Below are 24,372 nucleotides of genomic sequence, written 5' to 3' on the forward strand. Positions count from 1 at the left end.
GAGGTATTGATTGATTAGCTCAAAATCTATAAACTAAAAAAGGTGGTTTAAAGCATAAAAAAGCTTTAAAAAAAATAAATGAATAAAAATAAAACTTTTGTAGCTGAAAGTCATGGTGAACATTGGAACATATTGTTACAGTATGTCATTAAAGGCATTTTCTGTCAAAGAAAGAATTACATTGCCACTTGCTTCTCTCAGGAGTTTTGTTGGTTGCCAAAAAAAGTGCCTGCTTGAATCTATTTTATTTCACTTCTATTCAAAGTTTTTAGAAAACAAGTGCTTCACGAGCTTATTCGCATTAACTAAAAGAAGATGAAGACAAAAAAAATGATTTAGCATATTTAACAAAAATATTGACATTAATCTGTTGCTTCAAGTTGAAGAATTGATTACCAAACTTACAAACAATTTTAGAGAGAAGAGAATTCAGGCAGTTACCAATTTTGTTAAGGAAGGAAAACATGACCATTTGGAGCAGATGTTTATAAGAAGATGTTAGGAACCTTCCAGAAAGTAAGTAAAATCTATAAAATTGCAAATGAAGTATCAACATTATTGGTTACAGAAGAAGTATCCTTAACTTTTTTTTTTAAATTAAATACTAATACAAAAGTAAACTGTCACTCAGGTATAACTATATAAATAAATAAAAATAACTAGATAACAAATAGTTGAATTTTGATCTAAGTTTTCTGTTGACCAAAATAGAGCCAGAATTTACAGAATAATATCCATATCTGCTACTAGTTCATCATTCCCAATAAACTATAAAAATTCAATTTTGTTTTCAATTTATAATTCTATAATGATTTTATTAAATAATTTAGTTATTTCTTGTAATAAGGGGACTACTTGCAATAAAATATTTAGTTTATTCGCGCTAAATACCCACTGAAATACAGGAGATCTTCACCATCGTGTTAACTTTTTAAAATGCCTAACATTAACAGAGGGTGGCCAGTAATATTTCTGTTGAAAAGGGTCAGATGGCAAAAAAAAAAAAGTTTGTAAACCTATGCTTAAGAGGATTATTTACTAAAGTGACTGTAAATGCCACTGCATATGCATGCTAATATTTAAAACGCTAAAAGTTTTCCCACAGCATGCAAATTAGTATTATGGATTTAATTTAGCAGTGAAGAGAATCAAGTAATGATGATTGATCGAATGGATAACAATCTCTGGCTAGCTACTAAACGATTTTGTTTTTTTTAGAAATTTATGCAAATATAATATAATAAATTTACATTGTATTATCTCGATATCTCGCTTAATATCTAATATAAACGTAATTAAAGGATGAACAGCATAATTTAATTTCCAAAACTTGGAACAACATATTAAATTCTGATTAAGTTTTAAGTAATGAGGCTTATAATGAGGTTGGGTTAATTGTTGTCCCAAGTGCGATGTACTATCATAGCTTTAAACACTTTCAACTTCATTTTGTTTGAATATTGTTAATTATGTTAATTGGGCCAAGCATTTGATTGACTTTTATTACATTTTTAATCTATAGGCAGAAATGAGCTAACCGCTTCTTTAAGAAATTACAGAGGTAATTGATGTGTGCGACACAACTATTCAGATTCAGATATCTCAATTTTGAAGGGACTGTGAGAGATGTGGGTCTTGCCCGATTATCAGGGAGCACAATAGAGTTTCTGTTGATCAAAATAAAATACGTCCTTCCCAGAAAAGGAAGGTTAGTGGAAAAATAAAGGTTATATTATTTGAAACTGTTACCAATTATTTTTTTTTACAACCAATTAATGGAAATTTTGGTAAAAACACAATATTAATGGGACTCTTCGTTTACATGGATTCGCGAGTAAAATAAAAAAAGCAATGCTGCTACTAACTTTTCGATAAATAACTATTTTTTTTTTTGCAACAAAAAAACGCATAAGGAAATTAAAAAAAGAAATAAATGAGAGAAAAATAATTTTTCATGGCCAGTTTATGGTAAAAATTGGCTTGAGCAGTTTAGTAGTAAGCGATTATAGAAACTGCAACCTCCCTATAGAAAAATGGAGAGAATTATACACCATGTATCATTTACAGTTCACCTGTTTCTCACTTAATTTTTGTTCTTTTTTCTAAAGGGTGAGGAGCAAAAGCAGAACTATCAATCCTCACTATTTTTTCTGTTTGTGTAATTTGATTTGTGTGTTTCTACGTACATATTTTCGATGCAAACAAAGAAACAAAAAAATCGATTAATTTGTTCTTTATCAGATAAATCATCTGTAACTTTTTTTTAAAAAAATAAAATATAATTCGATGCAAACAAAGAAACAAAAAATCGATTAATTTGTTCTTTATCAGATAAATCATCTGTAACTTTTTTTTAAAAAAATAAAATATAATTCGATGCAACGAATAATTAACAAGAATTATGTCAAACCACCTAATTAGTTAATGGATTGTAATGCTGTATTATTTTTATTGGACTAGATGAGTGTTTTTATTTTATTTATTTATTTTTAATGATTTAAGGCGCGTCAACATCTAAGGTTATTGGCGCCCGGAAATTTTTTCAGTGCACTGCCGGCCTCCGGACAGTGTTCTCTCGTTACAGACAACACTGTCCATCACCGTACAGTGAGCTGTAAGAAGCTCCTAGGAAGAGAAAATCTAAAGGTCAGCAGCTGGATTCGAACCCGGGATCTCCGCGTGGGAGTCCAGTACGCTAACCGCATAGCTAATCCCCTCCCTTAGTGCTTTTATTATTTGTGATTATGTTATATTGATACCCTTATTTGGAAAAACCAATGTTTATTGGCCAAAAAGAAACAGTAGTTTCATTTTCGAAGATACAGAAAGTGGACGAATTGGAGATGAGTCGTGAGCCGAATTATTCGCGCTCCATTTGTTTGGTTTTTTAACTAAATGAATTTAAACCAACTAAAAATAAGGCAGTATCTGCAAACCTATTTTAAACTAAAATCGTCCCATGAACAATTTTTGTATTCATTAAATGGCATCAATCTTTCATTATCGAGAATAACTCCTGAAAGGCAATGATCACTAAGACCAAAACATCCTATAGGCTCAGCCGTTATTTATAGTTTAGGGCCATGGACTCGTCACTTTGTAAATGAATCTTAACTTGGCTGATGGGAGAAAATTGGTGCTAAAATATATGTTCCATCATACGGACAGAAAATACCGGTTCCGAGAGTCTAATAAGGAAGCCGTACTTATTAGAATGGGACGACTTCTTTGGTAGGACGATTAGCACAGAATGGATGATCTGAGTAAGGACTCAGAAAAAGCGAATGAAGACTGGAGGCTGAAGGACAACCTGCTGAACATGAATGCGAGGATGGCGATGAAAAGCATGTGTCGTGAAGCTTGAAATATTCTCTTGAGCGAGAATGAAAGGATCTTTAAGGCCCACAGAGACCACTTAATAATAATAATAATAATGATAATAGGGTTACAAGAACATCCGCCATCCCAAGTAGTGGAGTAATATGTTCGAGAAAGAACAGATATTAGAGGCGCTAATAACCTCAGCTGTTGATGCGCCAAAAAAAAAAAAAATAATAATGATAATAATAATAATAATAATAATAGGGAAGGGATTAGCTATGAGGTTAGCATACTGGACTCCCACGCGGAGGTCCCGGGTTCGAATCCAGCAGCTGACCCTTAGATTTTCTCTTCCTAGGAGCTTCTTACAGCTCACTGTTCGGTGATGGACAGTGTTGTCTGTAACGAGAGGACACTGTCCGGAGGCCGGCAGTGCACTGGAAAAAGCTCCGGGCGCCAATAACCTTAGATGTTGACGCGTCTTAAATAATAATAATAATAAAAAAAAATAAATAAAAAAAATAATAATAATAATAAGAGAAATGATTAGCTCAATTGTTTCTTCTTACAGCTGAGAATGGATATTGTTCTCTGTAACGAAAGAACACTGTCAATAGGCCGGCATGGCTCCATGTTATCCTAGAATGTCAGCTCCCATTTCTTCTCCTCTATTTTCTAAGAGCACCTGGTAGTTCCAGGTAGAGCTGTTTTATCACAAAGTTGATGCAGTCTCATTTGGCACTGGTGTGGGACCAAACAGGTGTAATTCTAGGTCGAAGTGCCAAATAACCAACGCAAAAAAAAAAAAAATACAAACAAATGAACAAAATAAAATTAATAATAATCTCGTTCAAAACTTTCACTTAATAACAAACGACTGATTTACAATTCCATACTAAAACCCGCCTGGACGTACGGTATTGAACTGTGGGGTTCAACGAAACGCTCCAATCTTCAACGAATTCAATCTCTTCAGTCTAAAATTCTCCGCACTATCGTTAACGCTCCATTTTATGTTTCTAATCTAACCATCCACACAGACCTGGAAATTCCGTTTGTTGGTCAGGTTGCACGAACTCGCTATAAAAGTTTTCATCAGAACATGCACTCTCATTCCAATCCTCTTGTCCGCCACTTATCATCTCATCACCATCCAGATCATCCTCCCAGACGACTAAAACGCCAGTGGCCTCGCGATTTTCTCTCTTCTGAGGAGAGTAGCTAATCCTAGAGATGACATAGGGAGTGTTATCACTGGGTAACTTCTCCCCTCAATTAGTGGAGTTTGTAGTGGTATCAACTATTGACATTGTTACTAATAGTGCATCTAGCGCTGGTGTAACTTAACAAATAAATTAAAAAAAAAAAAAAAAATAATAATCTCTCAAACGAAAAATTGAAAAAAGCTGAATGTCTCATTTTACCAAATGGATTATCCACTTCTCTGAGAGTTTTCCTTCATTTTATTTTTACGATTTCACTTTATAGTCCTAAAAAAAGTAAGATTTTTATTTTAATTATTAAAATCTAATTTATTTTTAAGTTTATAAAAAATAATTACAAAAATCTTAGAAAATAAAATTTTAAAATAGAGTCCCAAAGAAAGGATTATCACTTCGTCAATTCCACCACAATAGTAGTCACACCCCTCCAAAATTTATTGAATAATTTATTAACTTTCTCTTTACTGGGTTCCCATTAAAGCCCCAATTATGGCTCACTCTATCTAAATGGGCACGCGATGCCCATTATAGTACAGTAATATATTTAATAAATAGAATAATTTACTAAATCAATATTTATGTAATACACACAAAATGTAATAAAAAATAATAAATATTATTTCTATTATTGTGTATTATGTATATAATAATATACCAATATATTATTTAATATTATATTTTTATATCTATTCATCTCTACAATTAATTGTCGAACTGAACTGTGCGTAAAACACCGCATTAATAAGACAGCTTTACTGCAAAATAAAAATAAAGAAGCTTAAAAGCCATATTGTCAGTCAAGCGCAATTATCTTTAAAGAAACACCACTTTAAGGAACAAATATTTAAAGAAGAGTCCAACTACCAAAAGTGCTTCACAGGCGACTGCAAATTAACCAGAATGGGTAATCAAATCGATTGGAAAAGTTTTCAGAAGAATTTAGAATGACTGTTCAAATAGTAATTGTAATTATTTGCTCCCAAAACTCTTAAAAACTTTCACAGCAAAATGAAGTCATATTTTAGTAATTACAAGTGTTCTAAGCAAAGATGTAATATCTATTATATAAAAAAATTCTTAAAATATGTAATAAGGTAGTGGTAGCAATGTTGAATTGGTAAAATACGTATATAAAAAGCAGTTGTCATCTTCAGGAACTCTTGAAAATGAGCTCAATGCAGCTTTGTCGTACAATGCGAAGCTAAAGAAGGCTATTTAGGCGAGCTTTTTGTATATTTAAGGCTAGTAACTAGACTATCTGTCAATTGTTATGGATTGTATCGGTTTGATCAACTTTGTAGTCTAATTAAAATACTTGTGTGGAAGTAGACGGTCATCTAATTATCGACTTGCACAGGAAATCAATGAATATCGTGCAGGAAGTGCGCTATTTTCATACCATCGAAATGAAAATACTAAATTATATATTTTACAAAATTATGGCACACCTTTTTCCCCCCCAAAAATGGCACTCTTCTTTTGTTTTAAAACAAATTGAGTTTCATTAATAAAGTTTTCAAACTTTTTATCACTCAAAATATTATAACTGAAATGATAAACCAAAAAATTACTTTTTTGAAAGTACAATCAAATGAAATTTACTTCCCTTTGCAGTTCAGTTAATAGCAAAGTTTTATCTAACCTCAATAATCTAAAAAGGAGAGATATTTTACGAGGCTTAACGCTTTTGTGAAACTAGTTATTACCTTTTTTTATGACTATTTTAAAAATATATTTATATTTTTCAAAGCGGCGAGGAAAAGACAGTGAAATTACTTTAGGTGGCTCTAGTAAGGACGAACTATTATTACGTTTTTATTACTTCCGCCGAAGTGAGAACTATTGCGATAAGTTAAGAAAGAATGAGAGAGCTAAGGATCGTGTCAACTGGAACTTATTATTACAGATCGGACTGATTGTTATAACTCCATCAAGTAGAAGTGCAAATCAGCGAACCAGGACTTCATACAACTCTAATAAAGGTCTGAAGGTTTTGCTATAAGAATATAGCATGAACTGTATATATATTTTTATTTGATACATTTTACTGAGTAAACTGCTTTAACGATAGCTTTGAGATAACCTTAATGCTAAACTTCTCTCTAAAGTGTCATTTCAGAAAATATGCACAACAAACACCTTTAAGGTAATATTCAAAATGTTGCTTTTAGGCGGAAGTAGATGTTAGCAAACAAAATGTATATGCGATTGTATCGAAAATAATAGTATATTTTTATACTAATTTTTCGAGGAAGACGTAACAATGCCAATCAACGAAGTAGAATAAAAAAAAATTAATGAGTTTTAAAAAGTGTGTATAATAATCACCAGAGGGATGGGATTAGCTATGCGGTTAGCGTACTGGACTCCCACGCGGAGGTCCCGGGTTCCAATCCAGCTGCTGACCCTTAGATTTTCTCTTCCTAGGAGCTTCTTACAGCTCACTGTCCGGTGATGGACAGTGTTGTCTGTAACGAGAGAACACTGTCCAGAGGCCGGCAGTGCACTGAAAAAAGTTCCGGGCGCCAATAACCTTAAATGTTGACGCGCCTTAAATTATATAAAAAGAAAATAAAATAAACAAAAAATAATCACCAGTTTCCTTGAATCTTTCTATTAAAAAAAAAATTAATTGATGACTAAGTCATTGAAAACACATCTTAAACTGCAGAAATATGATTATTATCCACGGCCATGACGTTTTGCCTTTTCGCCAGCAAGTGATCTGGGCCACGTTCCGCATCTCTGTACACTCTAACGTCTAGAAATCTTATCGAGCTTTGCTGGTAACGATATAATCAATGATTGATCTTAAATTCCTTGTATTTTGAGTCCATGTAAATCTAAGCATGCCCTTTCGCTTCTTAAGCCTGTTACCATTGTTATTTGGTTTCTTTATCTCCAAACCTTCCATATATCTTGCCATTTTGTTCACCATCAGCTCTGGAGTTCAAATCTCCCAGTAAAAATATTTTTTTCCTTTCCGATATCTCTTGCAGGAGTTTTCTCTTAGGCTGTTCCAAAACTCATTCTTCTCTTTTAGCTGGGTATCATTAGTTGGCGCATACGAACCAACTATGACCATTTCCCCTACCCATAAGCTTCATCTCCAAGGAAATTATCCTTTCGCTAATAAAGTTCCAGGACGTTATCTTTCTTCCAGGTTCTTTACTTATCAGGACAGTCACTCTTGCTGCTTTTACTCTAGCTGTTTTATCCACACCACTCCAGAAATGTGTATATTTTCCCAAGCATTCCTCATAATGTTTCCTTTTAGTCTTTAATAAAACGGCTATTTGGATTCCATATTTCGACAATTCAACTGTTAACAGATCCACTTTATTTGTTACAACCTGCACATTCCAGCATCACAAAAATAATAGCCCTAGTCCGTTTACCTAGTCGATGACGATTGATCCGTCCATTTTCTCTAGTGATACGTCTACGCCTTTTAGCATTGTAAGTTTTTTTTTTTTTTTTTTGACCCCAAACTTAGAGGACCAGGCTGCCTGATTTTGGGCTCCTCTTCCCCTAGACAGGTTGTTGTCTTCGCTGCGGCTTAGAGTCCTGTCTACTCTGGAAAATATAGGACAAAGTAGGATAAAAGGAGAAACAGGAAAAAGGATGGGAATAAACCTGAGTCCACAGACAGTGGGACTCAGGGTCTCTCACTTTTAGTCGCCTCTTAGGACAAGCAGAGATACTGGGGATGTATTCTTAAAACCTCCATCCACAAGGGAGTTTTTATATTCATTAACAAAATGTGAAAGTTCAACATTTTAGATGCAAGTATGAGTACTTCTTTTCAGTGTTGATTATAAAATGAGAAAAATATTTGCATTTTAAAGCCAATAATCTTTTATGAACTACGAATGAACATTTTTTAACAAGGAATTATAGAAGAAAGATAGAAAACAACCAAAATAAAACTAACAAAGTAATGCACTGGTACGGATCCTAAATAGCTGTCACTCAACTCAATATCTAGTTTTATACGATAAGAATATAGCTTCGTATAAATATATATGTATCTGTGTAAGTACATAAAGGATAAAATGTAAGAGAGAATGTTATTACAGTTAGTGCTAAACCAGAAAGAAAGATACTTTGGCAAAGATTCAAATCACTTTTCTATCTTGCTTTGTACGAGATGTTACTCGTATCTTTTCTCAGCCCTTACACTGAGCATCACAATCGTGCAGTTGCGGCAGTCCTTCTTACAAAAATGTTCTTTTAAAAAGGTTTCAACGATAGATACCACAGTCCATACAATTTTTATGTAAATATATTTGAAAGAGATTACAGTATCTAGGAATTATCTTATTCTTTGCTAAGATGTAAATGGAAGCAACGGTAAAAACATCCATATAGCTAAACATTCATATAGCTTCCTCTGGCAACGATTTCATTGTGAAGGCAGTGCACCGAAACCCTCCTAATATGAATTTCCATTAAGTATCGACTCTAGACGGAGGGTGCTCCCATTACGACCCTTTGCCGTTTGCGGCAATCATTAGTCTTCACTTTTGAAACCAAACCAGTTAAGAAGTTCTACTGGACAAATGGAAAAGTTGCCTTACCAGCTTAATGGAGTTAGAAACCCGACCTTTTGATTATTAGTGCTTTTACAAAGAAGTCAATAAGAATTTATTAGTCCTCTAATCTGTTAAGTAGAGAGAAAACAAATCTACTCGTATAAACATTATCAAGAATTCTTTGGAACGAGTTAGCAGGTAGACTACATTTTGAAACTATTATTAATAATAATTGTTAAAAGATGGTGTTATTTTTGGAAAATCAGAATTAATTAATAAGTTCCATCGTTATTTGTTCACTTCTTGGCTACTGGCACCTCGGGTGTGAACTTGGACAAAAGAAGCTGAAACGACAACAGCTGAACATAAGATACAGACTGCTTCTTAAGACTTAGACAAACGTTCCAGCCTGTCACGAACTAACAAACTATTGATTTATAAAATAATTTTGCGACCAATTGTGAAAATTCATGGTTGTAGTCTGTGGGGGGCGCAATCAAGTCAACCATCCCCAAAAGAATTCAATCCTTACAATTCTATAAACCGTAAAATCTCCCAAGTATCCAACCTTATCCAATAGTCGAATCTTAATTGATCTTAAAATTCTTTTCGTTATTAAAAGTTTAAATGAAACCTCAGTCTTCTTTCTAAACCTAAAGTTGGTCTTATTTCTTATCCCAAGAAGATAAGTCCATTTATCTTATATCCTGAAGTCCATTGGCCGCGAGACCTCCTGTTGCGCTAGATCCAGGGCCGCAATTTTCCTATAGGCTAACTATGCTTCAGCCTAGGGCCTCAAGATCAAGAAAGGCCTACATTCAAATTGTTAGCAAAATTAAAATTACACTATTCTAAAAACAGTACCAATAACATCATGTTTCATTTGACATATTGATATACATCACAGTAGTGATGTATTTTATTATCTCTCATGTAATTTACAAACTTAAAAATGGGAGGTGAAAGGGCCTTGTAAGTGGAAGAGCCTCGGGCCGCTTTTCATCTAAATCCGGCCCTGGCTAGATCAATTGCCAAACATGATTACTTATGAGCCAATTGTACTGAAATTCGTCTTTCTCTAATTTACAAGTAAATAGTAACAGACGAACAGAATTTCGCTCATATTATTTTACATACAGCTGTAAATATACAAATACATAAAAGCTGTTCTATAATATGATAACTATTATCTAATAGTTGCCACAAAGCTTTTTTTTAAAAGTTCACACTCTAGGATTTTCGCCTAGCTGGTTCGCTATCGTTTGATTGACAGAAATGTGGTTCTGTACCAAACAGTTTCAATTTTAACAGCAGGTACGGTTAGATCATCGATCTAACTTCACCATCCGGAGCTTCACTTTAATGGAACATTGCTGGAATTTTAAACTGGAAAGAAAATTATTTAAGCGCACGAACAAGTTTGCTGAATCTATTTTTTGTTTCATTATTGAATAAGGTTTCAGTCCACAACAATGCTTTTATTTAAACTTAATATTTCATTTATTACCTATTATTTGAAACATTTGTCTAGCCTAAGTGATGTTAGTGGGTTATGAACTCGTCAAGAATTTATGGTTTCAATATTTGAGGAAGAAGCGTGGGTTTTGACCGCTGGACTAGAGAACTGTAAAATTAATTCTCCATTTATACCTAAAAATAAACATCTTCGCTTTCACTAAGTGAGATGTTATTAAATCGAGTTAATTGGATGAAATCGTGCGAATGGGATTACAGCTTACTTAACAGTGTAAGAGAACGATTTGGACTTAGTAATGCGAACACCAAAGTTGGTAATATAAATTGTTTGTAAATCGTACAGACAAACTAGTAATGTGTAATTTTGTGGCTATAAAAGGCACTCTACATAACTACTACGTAATACAGTGAAATATACTATTACTTCACAGTAATCCCGAGGACACCATGTGGGAAGTTTTACGTTCCATTTGATTTCTCTTCTTAAACCATATACCTTTTAGTCAAGATAGGAATATTTACATTCTGATCGATATTTACTACCTGGTTACATCATTCCATCTACCTAGCCACCTTCCGTTTCCGTTCTCTTTCAATTCATTGGACAAGAACCAGATGTCACCAAGTGAATTTCCTGTCACACTATTATCTACCACATCTCAACCTGGTTTCATATATCCTAAAGTTAATTAACTTTCTGGTGCAATTATCAAACCTAGACTCATATTCAACTCAATAAAGCAAGTGGGTTAATGTATTTTAGGATTTATGTATGATTTTTCTAATTTATATTTGAATCTCTGAAATTAATTAAATTATTTATTTGTATTTATTGGCAGCTGAGACTCTTACAAATAATTTTTTGTTTTTTGATCGTTTATTTAGTTACAATCAACTTATTTTATAGCGTTATAAGCAACAATGATAACAATAAACAACATTCACACATACCAGAGTCGAGAAGTTACCCAGCGGTAACACTCCAAAAACATTCTAAATTCTACTGACTCTCTTCATCAGAGAGGAGATCGCGAGGCCACTGTCTTTTAAGACTTCTAGAATTGTTGTCTGGAAATGTTCTGGAATATAGATGTTATACATGTGGATTGTGATGCGATTGAATGTTAAGATGGAATTTTCTGTATCGTGTTTCAGCCACTTGTGTTTCACGAAAGGAATGTTAAACGCACACACGAAGTCTGTGTGAATGGTTTGATTGGTGACGTAGGAAGGAGCGTTTACTGTAGAGCGAAGAATTTTGGACTGCGAGGCCTGTATTCTTTGCAGATTTGAGCGTTTGGTTGAACCCCATAGTTCGATGCCATAAGCTTTAATATACTTACATATATAAATCTTTTGTTGTCCAGAGTGAGTTTTGATCTGTTGTCGAGTAGTCTTTTTAGTTGTCGGAAGCGTCTGTTGTGTTCTGTTCTCTAAAGTCGAGTATGAGGGTTCCATGTAAGTCTTTTGTCAAGATAAAGCCCAAGGTAGCGGACTACGTTGACTGCTGGTAAAGGAATTAAGCTGTAAAAGACAGGAGGAAGAGTGATGCGTTAAAGAGTGAAGGTTATGTTTTGTGATACAAATAATTTGAGGTAGACTATTGTTACAGAGTTGCTAATTAACAAACACGATCACTTTTACGTAATTTATCGGTTCACTAACAAACTAATTAGTGCATTGTCACATACTACTTTGTATTGATGAAACACCATCTTTCTGTTACAAACTTAGGAAAAACAACAGCTAAAAGAAGAGCTGCTGATAAAAGAAAGAGATGAAAAAAATTAGAGCAGTCAAAATATTGAAACAGCGGAAACAGACATACCTGTCAAATGGAAGCCGCGCACAAAATCATTGAATCACCCTTCTCTGGCTTCACAATGCAATTATAATTTCCATCACTTTTCACTTTTAATTTCTCTCCATAGCAAAAAAAACAAAAAAAGCTGCTCCATGACATATACTGTTGTTGGCTCGAGGCCACAAAACGGAAGAACTACAATATTTAGGCAATCGCACTCATTAAGCTCATTAGAAGCTTTTCAATAAACTCATTAGACTCTCATTATGAGGGCACGAGACCTCATCTACAATTTAAATTTTACTAGTCAACCTTCAACTTCATTGTTCAGAATTTGTCATCAACGCCACAAAAAAATGCTTGTTCATTCATTATTCATCTCCTCGTCTATCGAATTACATCATATTACTTGTAGTATTCATGAAAAGAAGTAAAGTAATGCCTACTTTTTTCAGGCAGCCTTTACGTCCAAGTACCATATTAGGTGCCAAATAAGGAGGCGACTAACGAACATACTTTTACTGTAAATTCCTTGTATTAACCATTAAAGAGAATCCGAGGCCTAGACCGGGAATCGAACCCAAGAACCACAGTTCATTTCAGCTTTGCGGGTTTTGCCTCTAACCTCTCAGCCACTGTGGCGCCTCCTAATATATAATATATTATCGTATAAATTCATAAAGTTGGTATCACTTTTTCTCTATTCCTCACTCACTCTTAGATAGAAAGTTTTCGCTAATCAGGTCACATTGCGTGACAGTAACCATAAATCAGGACAATATCTAGGGTTTTAGCGATTTTTCTCGTAAACAAATCAAAGATTTTCTTTGATTTTTGTTTTCACATAATTTTTACTGTCCCTAATTATATTTTCATTGCAGTGAATACAGGAAAATATTAAGATAAACTATTTGCAAAGACCGATGTGTTACTCTCACTGCTAACTATATCTGCAAAACGCCTAGCCGAAAATGCTGCCAAGAACAATATTCTGTAGCAGAGAGAGAAAAATTTGTGTAGTGTTCCATTGCCGAACAACAGACCAACATCTTCTGAATGGTTGCTTTCTTTCTGTTAACTGGCCATGACTGCCTATAGTTGGCCAAGATGTCTTGTCGGAAGATTCTCTTGTCACGTTTCCTAACAGTAGAATAAACCAAGCTTCAGCTGGCACATCAACTAAGAACTATGATCAACTAAGTCATTCATTAAAGTAATGTGGAATGGCTACTTTGCCAAAAGACAGACGTTGGAGGATGAAAAATACAAATGTTTACCCACTGCGATTTGTGTAGATGTGCCGCCAGTAGCTTTGGCCCATTTTTTGTTGTTTCGAAACAAGTAGAAGGTTCTTCCACCTTTGTGTGAATTTCACTTAATTTTTAATTCAATTTATCATGTCAACATCGCTAATCCCCGCTAATACAGTTTTACTGAATATTTCTTTCATTGGATTTTTGAAATTGAACTAAATATAAAATGATCTTCGAAATTGATCCAAATAACAACCCACAAGTAGACTATTACTGTGTAACAGGAGAGAAGAATTTCTAATCCTCTTAACTATTTCTATTTCGCATTAAATCGCCCTTCTCTGGCTTCCTCAGGCTATTATAATCTCCTTCTCTTCCAATTTTCAATTTCTCTTCATAGTAAAAAACCGGCTTCCTGACAAGTACTGTTGGCTCGAGGCCACAAAACGGTGTTGGGGTATATTAAACTTTCAATTCTACCACGATATGACCGGGTACCCTGTAAGAGCTCAGTGTACATTACTAGATTTTTTTTTTTTAGGTTTTGTTTAAATTACTGCATGTCGAAGACCATTCTGGCAATTCCGCCTTGAATACAATTGACGTTCAACTAACTGTAAAACAGTTTTCTCGTTTGAACTTAAAACGTTGCTCAAAACAATTTTTTTCTCTGTTAACCTAAGAACTTTTTTTTTTATTTGTAAAGTTACACCAGCGCTAGACACGCTATAAGTAACAATGACAATAACTGACATCGAACTAACTAATTGAGGGGAGAAGTTACCCAGCGATAACACTCCCTAAGTCATCTCTAGGATTAGCTACTCTCCTCAGAAGAGAGGAAATCGCGAGGCCACTGGCGTTTCAGTCGTCTGGGAGGATGATCTGGATGGTGATGTGATGATAAGTGGCGGACAAGAGGATTGGAATGAGAGTGCAAGTTCTGATGAAAGTTTTTATAGCGAGTTCGTGCAACTTAGACCAACAAACGGAATTTCCAGGTCTGTGTGGATGGTTAGATTTGAAACATAAAATGGAGCGTTAACGATAGTGCGGAGAATTTTAGACTGGAGAGATTGAATTCGTTGAATATTGGAGCGTTTCGTTGAACCCCACAGTTCAATACCGTACGTCCAGGCGGGTTTTAGTATGGAATTGTAAATCAGTCGTTTGTTGTTAAGTGAAAGTTTTGAACGTTGGTCTAGTAGTCTTTTAAGTAGTCGATAACGCCTGTTAACTTCAGTTCGTTTAAGTCGTGTATGCGGGTTCCAAGTCAGTCTTTTGTCTAAATAAAGCCCAAGATAACGGACAACATTGGCAGGAGGAATTGGAATTGAGTCATAGAAGATCGGAGGAAGAGTGATGCGGCGGAGAGTAAAAGTAATATTTTGAGATTTGGTTTCATTTAACTTGATTTTCCATTTTTTAAACCATTCCTCAAGAGAAAAGAGATGATTTTGAAGGTTTCTGTGTGAAGTTACCGGATCAATGTGAGGAGAAAGTATCGCGGTATCATCTGCATAAGTTAGAAGGACAGTTTCAGGATGGATTGGTATGTCTGCAGTGTATATAACATATAGGATAGGTCCTAAGATGAAACCTAAGAACTAATTTCAAAAATCAATTAAGTTTAAAAATGATTCATTTCATGAATATGTTTTTAAAAGTTGTTTAGAGTAAAATTGAACATTCTTCAAACTTTAGAATTCTGTTATTTCCAAATGATTAAAATAAAAGAGGAACAAATAAACAAAATTACGGAGAGAGAAAAAAATAGAAATACCCTAGGCCTCTAAACATGCGATGTTAAATAAAAAAAAAGCAATTAATCATGAAACAAGTTTAAACGTACCTAAATTTATTTTCGTTTGATGATGTTTATCTTGGCATATCTATCAAAGAATTCTCCGGACTAGTTTCTACAAATGGTCAATTGGAAGAGATAAGAAAGTCAGATATACTAAGGGCAATAATTAGTTCCATTTTAGTAAATAACTACGAGTAACTTGTTGAATTTGATCTATGATCAGAAGATCCATTAAAATAATTAAATCTTTTGTATCGATTGAAGTAGAAGAGTTGTGGTAACTTGAGAACGGGTTTTGTTGATTATTTGAAACAACTTAATGTGAATATGTCACAAAAGCATTACTGCATTATTAAAGCTTTTTCAATTGAAACATCTTCATCAAAGATGAAAAAGTTAGTAATGAGTTTTTTTCTTTTCTGTAGTTACCTGTATAATACAGCAATATGATTTAATTAAAACTGTACGCTTCCTGCTTCAGACAATACTAATCTGTTTAGAAGAGAGCAAACCGGATGGAAAGCAACATTTACTCTTGTTATAAAATTCTCTATGAAAATTTTCAGTCAACTTATGTAAAAAAATTTGCTCATAATTGTAATTATGAAGGATTATCCATGGCTCAAAATTCGATCGGACAGAATGTTCAAGTTTACACCGTCAGTAAACCTTTTGATATTCTGAATTAGTTTTCCCTACAAAAAAATAACCTTAAAGTGAGGGCTTTTATTTCACAGCATGTTTCACCAAATATATCAAGTTCAAAATGTACTGTATGTTATATACACGTGCAAATTTAATCACTAATAAAGTAGTAAAATTTAATAAAATTTAAATTTAATAAATAGTTATTTATTTAACAAGTGTGGAAAGTAGTACTTTTCCTCACGCGAGGCAGGGTTTGCACGCACGAGCGAGCGAAGCGATGCGAGTGCAAGTGCAAACCCTGCCTCGCGTGAGGAAAATACTTTACACTAGAGTTAAATATTATATCTTTTCTGCAACCATTTATTAACTAATAAAATTAAAAATTTCATTTTTACAGCCTACAAAAAGTAATTTATTTATTATAAACATTTATTGTTATATTACAATTATTTACATTACTTACGTATTTACATTACTTATTACATTTTCTGCTGTTTCTTTTATTGATGGAGGAGTGTTTTCTAAACAGGAATCACCAGAATCCATTTTAAATTTCTATAAGGTAACACTATAACCTTTTTAACTGTTATAATTAAAAATATCTAATTATTTATTAAAGTATTATTTTTATTTCTATATTCCTTTCAATTTTTATTTTATTTTTTAATATTCGTTTTTTAATTATTTAAATAAAATAAATTTAAATAAGCTTATTAGAGTTTTACAGAAAATATTTATGTTAATAACAAAACTTCTTATATCAAGGAAGCACAATAAAGTTTTTCCACTCACTTGTGCGGAAAGTGACACTAATGGGAATTTCCCCCCACTAGTGTGGGAAGTTGGGCATTACACAGCTGATTTTAATTGAGTAATGAGAACTTCCCTACATGGTTGCAGAAAAAGATCATTTTCGAAACTAATTTTGTGTATATGAGTGAGGAAGTCTAAAAACGCTCAAAGCTAATATTTGTTTTGATAACACTTGAAAGCTAAGTCTCAGGATAAATGCTGATAAGACAAGATAATATGAGAAGCTCTCGGCAACAAGTAAGAAGACCCGAAAAATAATCGAATTTATGTCGTGCAAATCGTTTAAATATTTAGGGTCTCTGGTCACTGAAAGGAATGAAACATTTGTGGACATTAAAAGCGGGAAATGCGGCAGGGAGCCAGTGCCTGTTCGCATTAAAGAAAATATTAAGTTTCAGATCCCTTTCTAGAAAAGCGAAGCTTCTCATATGTAAAGACCCTGATAAGACCGGTAGTGCTACTCGTATATGGGAGCGAATACTGGGTTCTGACCCAAGAGAGTCAGACAGCCTTGGAAGTGTGGGAAAGGAAAGAATTGGGGAAAATGGTCCTGTGAACGAGGGAGGAAGATGGAGAATCCGCACCAACTTGGAACTGCTTACTCTGTATGGAGAAGCAGACATCGTTCAATGTATTAAAAAAAGGAAGATTAAGTTGGTTAGGACATGTGGAGAGGATGGTAGATAACCTCATCCTTAAACGCCTTTAATATGGAAGGCTCGGAGGCGTCAGAATAAGAGGTAGGCCAAGAATGAGATGGCTTGATGACGTCGAAGGGGATTTGAGGGAAATTGGTGTGCGAAGATGGATACTGAACGCTCTTGGATAGAGCTCAGTGGAGAGCTTTGGTTGAGGAGGCCCTGGTCCTTTTAAGACTGTAGCGCCGAGCAGGAGGAGGAGGAGCACTTTCGCTACTGGTACTAAGTTTCGACGCAAAATCGATGGATTTCCTAAAGCATTTAACGATTTTTTATTTTTTAGGTTTTATAGAATAATCAATTTTTTGTTTTGATTTGAGTGGAGACAACCGTCTAACTAAAAGGGTCAGCGATTAGATCAGTAATGAACGAACAAATCAATGATTGAATTAGCCACATTCATTAAAATAATCTCTTATAATTTGTTCACATAGGACTTTAAATTTGTGTTAACGAAAATAGATTTGAATTCCTGAAGGTTGGAGATTAATGGAATCTTTAAGACTCTAGAATTAGTGAACTGTTAGATACAATCCAGAATCCTAACTAATACACTAAAACCGCTACCACTGATTGACAGTATTCAACAAATTTAAGAATATTTTCATTTCATCAGCAACGAATAGTGTTCACTGTAACTGTGATATGTTCTCGCTGGAAATAGACTCTAAAATCAACCGAACAAAAACAATAAGTTGTACTTGAAGCTGAATCCAAACTTATTTACTTGTTTGAATCAATGGAGGTGTTGTTTGTGATCTGATAAATTTCCAGGTTCTTTTATATTATGTCTTGTTGATAAAAAGAATCTGAGACATAAAATTAAGTAATCAATAAATAAAAAAATGACAATTTTTAGAAAGCTTGCCACTTAAAGCAGTAAGAAATAATCTATAAAAATAAAAAAAATGTTAGAACGATCCACTTAAACTCTTTTAAAAAAATAATAAAAAAAAGATTGTTTGAAAGGCGGCATATGAAATATTATCTTTTCTGGTAGATTTATAGATGGGCTATGTATCTAAAAATAACATGCACAGATAAAAATAAATGATGACGTGTCTTTAGTAAAATTTTTGGCAAAAGTGTGATGAGTTGTTAACCATTAACTATGCCCAACAGATTTGAAGACATTGCGAATATTTTTTCGACTGAAATGCAATAATTTAAAGAAACAAAGAAATACTTTCAATGTTGTTAATATTCTAAATCAGTGGTTCTTAATCTTTTCAAAGACGCGGAACACAATTATGTATATATTTTTCTCGCGGAACACTAACGTTAAAAAATTCGAAATTCGGTATTTAGCAGGAACTTAAAATTAATGAATAATAAAAAATCGAATATAATTTTCAAAAAAGATATATGTATTAATTTTTTTTTTTTTTATTTGTTTATTTATTTTGCAACTGTATGCAGTACAATAAGCAAAAGTGATGAGTGAAAAGGGATGGCACAAATACACATGCACGCATCTATATATCCATACATATACGCGCACATGCATGTGCGCCAAGGGCGTGATTGGAGTGAACGACGACCATCCAGTGATGGAAGCCGTTAGTTCGCCAGATTGGCAAGCTTACACAGCAACCATCCTAGGAGGTCGGCGTTGTGTTGAGATGGTCACGTGGCCACCGCCGCTTTAGTCTGCGTTGAGGATTAGAAGGAAGTGTTGTGGTAGACATGTTATGGATCAGAGGGTTGTAGTGATCGTGTAGGTTTGAATGGAGTTTTGTGTATCGAGTTTGGGCTATTTCAGAAACGAGAGGAATATTGAGATCAGAGTGTATAGTATGATTGGAGACGTAGAAGGGAGCGTTAACTATGGATCTTAGAATTTTTGATTGTAAGGTCTGAAGTCGGTTGATGTTCGATTTTTTGGCACTTCCGTAAAGTTGTATTCCGTACGTCCATATTGGGGCAAGTATAGCGGTATATAGTGATCGTTTGTTTGTCAGGGTCAGTTTTGAACGTTTGTCGAGTAGTCTTTTCAACATTTTATACCTCAGATTGAGGTCAGTTCGTTTGAGTCTCGTGTGAGGGTTCCATGTTGGTCGTTTGTCAAGATGTAGTCCGAGATACCGTACGTGGTTAGTAATTGGTATAGATGTATTGTGGAAGGAGAGAGGAGGGAGAATTTTCTTGTTTAAGGTGAATACTATGTATTTAGACTTACATTCGTTCACTTTGATTCTCCACTTTTGCAGCCAAGGCTCGAGAAGATTTAGGTGTGATTGGAGTGCACGGCTTGCTATTACAGGATCTAGATGAGGAGAAAGAATTGCAGTGTCGTCGGCGAAAGTGAAAGTAATTGTAGTCGGGTGAGTTGGTAAGTCGGCAGTATAGAGAATATAAAGGAAGGGGGCTAGAATGCTTCCTTGAGGAACTCCAGCGAGTATTGGAAGGATAAGAGAAGAAGAAGAACCTTGTTTGACTTGGAAGAAACGGTCGGAGAGATAAGACGTAAGAATGAGGTAAAAGGTAGAAGGCAGTAGGCGTTTGAGTTTATAAAGCAGTCCCGTGTGCCATACCCTGTCAAATGCCTGAGATATGTCAAGGAAGACACCCGGGCAGTACTGCTTTAATTCAAGGGAAGTAGCGATTACATCCACCACTCGATGTGCTTGGAGAACAGTCGAGTGGCAACTCCGAAAACCGAACTGATGGTCAGGAATGATATTTAAAGGGACTATTTCAGTTTGGAGACGGAGTAGTAGAAGTTTTTCGAGGACTTTCCCCAAGATGGGTAGAAGGCTGATGGGTCGGTAAGAGCTTGGGATATGAGAAGGTTTATTTGGTTTAGGGATCATTGTTACAGAAGAGAATTTATAGAGAATAGGAAAGTAAGTGGTTCGAAGTACAGCATTATAAAGAGTAATAAGAAATACTATTGCTTTCTTGGAGAGTTGTATAAGGATGTTAGCAGTAATCAGATCATAGCCTGGACTTTTCTTTTTGGGAAGACAGTTGATTATGTCCATGATGTCTTTAGGAGTGAATGGCTTAGGAGGAGGTGAAAGTTGTAGAGGGATGTCCAGTTCTTTGAGAATATTTCCAGTATGTTGTAAGTCTTGTACGTCGTGATGAGGAGTGAAGACTGAAGAAAGATGTTCGGCAAAGTACTGGGCTCTCTCTTCGTCGGATTTAGCCCAAGAATTGTCCGGGCGTCTTAGTGGGTGAGAAGTTTTTCTATATTTAAGAATTCTTTTGGTTGCTGTCCACAGGGAGTTGTCTTCAGTTGTGAGTGATTGCGTATAAACAGAGAATTGGTCGTTAAAGTAGTCCCTTAGCTTTGTTGTCAGTTCTCTAGTGAGTTGGTTAAACAGTCTTTTGTGAGAGGGATATCTGGTGCGATGCCAAAGAGCTCTTGCGCGACGTTTGCGCGTTATCAATTCTCTCAAGTGTAGAGGTAGATTTAGAGGTAATTGTGCAGTTCTGTTGGGTGAAGTCCGTTGAGTAGAGTGCCAAATACTTTGCTGAATAGCGGCAGTCAAGTATGCCACGTTATCGTCTAGTTGTTGAGGAGTTTTTAAGGACACATTTAAGTTCAGTTTTTCGTCAAGAGTTTCTCGAAATAAGTCCCAGTCAACAGTTCCGTTTATTAGGGTTTGTCGTGGAAGAGCTTGTTTTGGGTGAATGTCAAGGGTTAGAATGACGGGGCTATGATCTGACGACAAGTCATTTAATGTGTGTATATCAGTGTGTAAAGAGGTAATATTAGAAGAGATAAAGAAGTCAAGAAGGTCAGGTCTTTTGCGAGGAGAAGTTGGCTGAGAAGGAGATAAGGAAATGTAACTATTTTGATAGAGGATAGTCCTAAGAGTTCGACCTCTCGGATTCGCCACCCGGCTGCCCCAACTCGGATGCTTAGCGTTGTAATCGCCACCACATATGAAACGAGACCCAAGAGAAGAGAGAAAGGATGAGAAATCGTTTTGATGGATATTGTGGTTAGGAGGACAGTAAACAGCTGCAAAAGTGTAGGAGAAGGGCTCTGTCAGTAAAGAGACTACTGTAGATTGTAGGAAAGGTGTAGCGTTGTAGGGAATTAAGAAATGTAAAGAAGTTCGAATAAGTATTGCAGTTCCTCCGTGTCCAGTTCCGTCGGGGTGATTAGTCTTGTAAGTCGTGTAACCTGGAATGAAAAATCTTGATCTGTCAGTGAAGTGCGTCTCAGTTATAAGGGCGATGTCAATACGTTTGTCTCGTAGTAATATTTCTAGTTCATGTCGGCGGTTAGTCAGTCCATTAGAATTCCAGAGGATGATGGTGAGAGAGTGTTGAGAAAGAGCCATTAAGGAGATTGGTTAGGAAGGAGTCTGGAAACGACAGTTGTAAGGAGAGATATCAGAGGTGTGATGAGGGATTTGAAGTCTGTTAAGAAGCTTGTGAGAAGTGTATTGATGTCTCCTGTGGATGAGGTCGTGGGCATTTGAGAAATAGGAGGCGGCTGAGGTCCCGCGGCCACCCTTGCATATGATAGATTTTGGTTAGTGATGGGAGTATGCAGAGGAGGAAAGTTTCTTGACTGCTGTGTTGTTGGCGGTGGCTGTGGAATACTCCTTTGTGCTGACCGATGTTCGTACACGGGAGGCTGTCTCCGAGCTCGCTGCAACTCTCTGTACACCATACACCCTTTATAGCTGGCTGTATGGTCGCCGCTGCAGAGAGCACACTTGGCTGGTGTGGTTGGCATTTTGCCGCAATCTTGAGTAAAGTGCTCACCGGCACATTTAACGCACCTTGGTCTATGCTGACAGTAGCTCTTCGTGTGCCCGTACTCCTGGCAGCGCTTGCACTGCACAACAATCCGTTGCTTGTGTGGCTCTTCGACCTTTATTCTAGAGTAACAAAGAGTTTCTATGTTAAAAACGTCTTTGTTATTTGGCCGTGGTTCGAGATCCACAAAGAAGAGAGGCAAAGTTTGTTTGGTGATTGGATGAATCACTGGTGCCACATTTCGAACAGTGTGGCCCAGCTCACTAAGTTCTTCTTTTATGAATTCGACGGGCACGCTTTGGTGGAGGTGTCTTAAGACTACTCTATAAGCTTTGTCCTCCTCTAATTGGAAAGTGTGGTAGTCCGCCTTATTTTGTTTGAGGTACCTGATGATGCCTCTGTAGCTGTCAACTGTTTTTGCGTGTATGACTAGATCCGTGATTCTTGCTTTGCATATAAAGGTATCTCTTCCCACGAGTTGCGATAATGCAGAGCATAAAACAGTGTACTGATTGAGGTTTTTTACGTAAATAGGAGGTGACTTGTGGACAGGTATTGAGGCGGGCGCTGCAGTCTCCATGTCCTGTAGATCAGCCAAAGAAGCGAAGGGATTGTTGGTTAGAACTCCTGGAGGAGCTGTTACGGTCGCTGAGACTTCAGGTTTCTGAGCGAGGGGCGTTGCTGGCTGAACAAAAACAGGAGGGTTTTGCGGTTGATCCGCAGTGCAGGTTGCAGTGCGCATGGGGCACTGAGGACTCTTCTTGGCAGAGGCGTTCCGTGAACTTTTGGTTTTTTTGATTTTTTTGGGGGAGACACCGGAAGGATAGTTCCTTTTGTAAGAAGTGGAGGTAGTGGACTCGTTGTCCGTGGAGGTAGCTATTACTGTGCGGTCACTAGAATTGCTCATCGTGAAAGAGAAATAAATAAGAGAATAACAATATAAACAGAAAGAGAGTAATAAAAAGTTAATAAACAAAAAAGAAAAGCGAACTAAATGCGTATGTACACTGCTTAACACTAATAATAATATTTACAATTTAACATATGATTATAATTATAAACAAAATAATTAAAGTTACTGTCCAGGTTAAATTTGTACAATTACTTTTTAACTTTTTGAAATAAGTACTACTGCTATTATAATTTATTAGATCCTAAAACCGAAATACTCACTAAAAATAATAAATGTCACATAATAAAAGCTAATAATATTGTTAATAAATTGTCACAATAGGAAAAGAAGGAAAAAAACAAACTTCCGAACACAATGTACCGGAGAATGTTTTAGAAACAAGTACCACTTAAGGTAAGGTACTTACTTACCAAAAATCGGCACAAATAGTCCATGAATCACCAAAAACTTTTAATTTCAATAAGCACAATAAGTAATCGCGTCTTGCTTACATTAGAGCAGTCAGCTGACTTATATGTATTAATTAAAATTAAAAAGAAAATGAACGATTTTGCCCATCCACTTCCACTGGAAAAATGCTGTAAAAGACTATGACTTAAAAAGATAGGCCAGCTTTGGTAGTAGAAAATTCAAATTTAAAAAAAAAGGAACGATTTTTTGTTTTCAATCTTTCCTAAGTTTCTAATTTTCAATACATTTAAAATTGAAATTTCGCGGAACACTTGGACCATATTCACGGAACACCAGTGTTCCGCGGAACACCGGATAAGAAGCACTGTTCTAAATAGAAGAATTTAATAAAAATAATCTCATTTTAGGTAACGTTTATTAAGACTACGCCTTAATATTAGAAGGAACATTTGGTACCAAAATGAGAAAATGCATTTTTATTTTATTTTTTTACAAACAATGCATCATTTCCCTACTAGCAACACAGTTGTTAGAATGTCCGCTACTAGCTCAGAAAAGAGAAATCCCCAAGAGGATAACATTCTGTCAACACTGCAGCATTTATTGACTCTCGTCGTTATAGAGGGACTATTTAGATGGCCCCAGTGAAGTGTAGGTACTGTGCTAACAGACTATGGGCGGATATGAATCTAATATGTTTTTTTTTTTTCTGTAACTGATTTGGGCAACAATCTGTCCAACCTCAACA

At 35.4% G+C, this 24,372-nt stretch overlaps 1 protein-coding gene across 6 annotated transcripts in view; it reads right to left on the reverse strand.

Moving 5' to 3' along the window:
- The window catches only part of SK (small conductance calcium-activated potassium channel), a 636,287-nt gene that overhangs the window by 303,371 nt on the left and 308,544 nt on the right, over positions 1–24,372 (reverse strand). The gene's annotated exons all lie outside the window — the stretch shown is intronic.

Source organism: Rhodnius prolixus, unplaced genomic scaffold (assembly GCF_049639745.1).
Source record: "Rhodnius prolixus isolate KJV_2025 unplaced genomic scaffold, Rpr scaffold_8, whole genome shotgun sequence".
Classification (NCBI taxonomy): Eukaryota; Metazoa; Arthropoda; class Insecta; order Hemiptera; family Reduviidae; genus Rhodnius; species Rhodnius prolixus.